The sequence below is a fragment of the Anneissia japonica genome, unplaced genomic scaffold (genome assembly GCF_011630105.1).
Source record: "Anneissia japonica isolate Jap-2015-1 unplaced genomic scaffold, ASM1163010v1 scaffold287712_len2945570_cov188, whole genome shotgun sequence".
Taxonomy (NCBI): domain Eukaryota; kingdom Metazoa; phylum Echinodermata; class Crinoidea; order Comatulida; family Comatulidae; genus Anneissia; species Anneissia japonica.
The window spans coordinates 1347483-1351037 of NW_022704401.1; positions in this window are offsets into that span (position 1 = coordinate 1347483).

The window sequence follows — 3555 nt, forward strand, 5'->3', positions numbered from 1 at the left end:
TTTATAAAGGGGTGGGGAAGATTTTTCAAAGATAGATATTTTCCCCTTGTCCCCCAGTGGTTACGCCATCGGGCAGCATAGATCAAAGGAGTTATGACAGTTTTTTTGAAGTGGAGAAGGGGTTAAAGGGTGTTGTGAGTCTGGTCATTATGATATCTTCCTTTTTATTCTTGTCTTTATTTTTCTCTTCTCTTTTTCTTTCCTTTTCTTTTCCTCTTCTTTCTCTTTCCCTCCCTCTCCCTTCTTTCTTTTCTCTTATTACCCAGCCCGGTACGACGGCTTGGTCAGCCCGGTAAAAACCGTCAGGTGAGGGGCAGTTTTCCCCCTGCCTCCCCCGCGCCTGTTCCGACACTGGCTAATACGAAAATCATCCCCCCCCCAATTAAAAATATTTTCTACGCCACTGCTTGTTTCGCGAACTTATATTTTAAATATTGTCAGAGAAGGACGAAAAAAAAAAATTAAAATTAAATTTTGTTTTCTTATTTAGCAAATATTAAAATAAAAATAAAATTTTCTTGTTGAATGTAAACTGTGTAGTAATGGGACGGATAAATGCTTTAAATATATATAAATATAATTAGGAAGAAATAAACTTATCTTATTTTGGAGATTTAAAGGCAGTGGCGGGCGAAATAAACAATAAAGAAAACTTGATTTTTCTGACATTTACATTTTTCGCGGCGGTTGGTGCGCTAATTGGCCAAGAATAAAATTTAATTTTTATTCGAAATCATATGGCGTGTGGCAGGTTCGAAATAACAATGTATAAAAATCGTCTCACCAAAAGCACCGTGTAATTTAAATTATTTTAACGTATAGTTAAGATTAGCTAAATACACGCAGAATAAATTATACTGAGGGTACTTATTGTTTATAAATATAATGGGGAGGAATTAACAGTTGTCATGCAGATTTGCCCCTTTTCCTGCTAAAAGTACTAGCAAAAAATCATTTAGCCAATATTTCCATACATGGGACTTAAGTACGTACTGTTTTCGTTTTCCCTTTCTAACTGTCTGCTCTCAACGTTCACAGTCTGAGTATTAATGTATTGAGATTCATTGTTAATCTTTGGCAATGTAACCTTCCTGCCAAGCTCTTGGTATTCGTGCTCCTGTTCGATTGAATCTAACTGGAGACCTGTGTATTGGTCACCAACGATATCATTCCCAGATGCAGATGTTGATCGCTTCAAACAAAAATAAATCAACATAATAAGGAAAATGATTAGCAAAGCTAAAGCACCAATACACCATTTTACTAAATTGGAAACTCCTGCAATTTTGTTTTTAGTTTCGTTATCATGAATAATTGTCAGGTTACCATGTCCTGTTCCAACAGCATTTTCAACCTCACATATCAACACAAGCCCATCGTTCAATCCATTATTTTCTGGCAAATTCAATTTACTGCTTTCGCTGTGCAATATCTCACATTCTTTTACTTGATCATTCGTTTCGGTTTTTTGTTCCTTTCTTGAGTTACGGCAGAGTTTCCATTGGTATGATGTAATCGGGGGATAAGCTTCCACTTTACTTTCGAACAGCGTGTTGTCGGCACTTTGATTAATTTTTACTTTAGGCGTCATCAGTGTAGGAGTAGAGCAGTTGATCGGATTTGACAGAATGGTATGGTTCGCCACACACCAGAATTGCCATCTATCTAAACCTGTGACGTTTACTACGTGGCTTACAAACACTCTTTCTCCGGAATTGGACTGCTTCTTAATGTCAGAATAAACAGTGACTGCAGATGTAGAACTATATTTATGAGATTTCACGATGATTATAATGTTGGTGGCAATATCTTTACCAATAGAAGCCGTGCAAGATATATTGAGTTTTCCACACGTTGATGTAGACATAGGGCTATAACATTCTATATAAGGATTATCGTTCAAAACTCGATCCAACTGTAAGTTTACCGCTATTCTTACCTTTGTTCCCAAATTGACATGTATAAATGCCTTCATCTTGACGATCAATATTTCTTATGCGTAGTTCATATACGCCTCCATCATCCGACATTTTCATTTTGTACTTATCGACTTTGCTGCCATTTTTCAGGACCGTTTCTTTATTAACATCAATTTCATAACCTCGAGAAAACCATCTTGTAGTTAATTTGGATGTATCTTCGCTATGTGATTGAACATTACACTTGAAGATTACTAGCGGATCTTTTTCAAAAACCAATATTTCTTCTGGCTCAACGATCACTATAATTGTTCCTCGGGTGTGACACAAAGCACATGCAAAAATTGCAATAACAACTAGTTCCATAGCTATTCAACAGGTTAAAGAAAATGAATCGGCTGTAGTAGTCAAGTATTTTCCTTGTCTGTGACAATTAATAAGAATCTTTTGATCTTTTTTTTATTTTAACAAAACGATTAGATCACAGTATTCCGCAAATGAAAGGAAGTTAAAATACAATAAGGGCGTAAGATAGTATAATACATACTCCAAGTATCGAAATGTACGTCATCGTGTCGTGATTCAATATTTTGACATAAATTATGTCATCATCAGGAATGATGAATAAGGGCGTGCTTCTGCTGAATAACTCCAAAGACACGTGTGTTTTTTTTAATTTTTATAAACAGTTAAGTTCCTTCTGAACGCGTTTCTAGTAAAAGTACAACTAATAAAAACACGGTAATGAGAGCATTGGCAAGTGGGCGGAGCTTAAATGACGGTTTCCAACGGAAGTTGAAGCTGACCTTGGGAGCTACAGCGTATGCTTCGAAAGAAGTAAACAACACACCACGAAAGTATGCATGATCTGCAAGCATGTCATCCTATTGGTTTTTTTTTTCTCCGAATTTTCCGCGGAAGAGCGATCAAAGCAACGAAGAGGTCAATTTGGGTCAGACGGGTCATGACTAACACGGTATAGCGTTGCAGCTCAAAATTGTACCATAAAACACGCGTTTTCTGAACGCATTTCTAACCGTGTTTTTGTTTTATGCCCGTTTTTACTGGGAAAAACACGTGTTTTTTAATAACCGTTTAAAAACACGTGTTTTTTTGCTCAGCAGAAACAGGCCCTTAGTGCCGTGTTAGTCATGTCCCGTCTGTAAGCCAAATTGACCTCTTGGTTGGTTTGATCGCTCGTCCGCGGGAAATTCGGGGCAAAGAAAAAATAAACCAATAGGATGACATTCTTGAAGATTATACCATACTTCTTTCCTACATTCATGGTGTGTTGTTTACTTCTTCTGGCGGGACTCCTGCGACCTGCTGCTGTCAAGGCGAGCGTCATAACCATTAGACCACGTAGGCTTCATGGTTGAACAGATTCAAATACCACCAGATACACTCCATTACACAATTTCTTTATTCATTTATTTACAGGACTACACTGTACACTGTATTTACCTTTCTTTAATGATTTATATATAATTTAACAGTGTTAACGAACCTTGACTGACGTACAAACCACGTCAACGATCGACCAGAGTGCCACTGGTCACAACCTATCACCCTAGGTTACCACCACTAAGGGCTATAATTCAGAAACATATGCCCATCCTACAGACCACAGAACGTC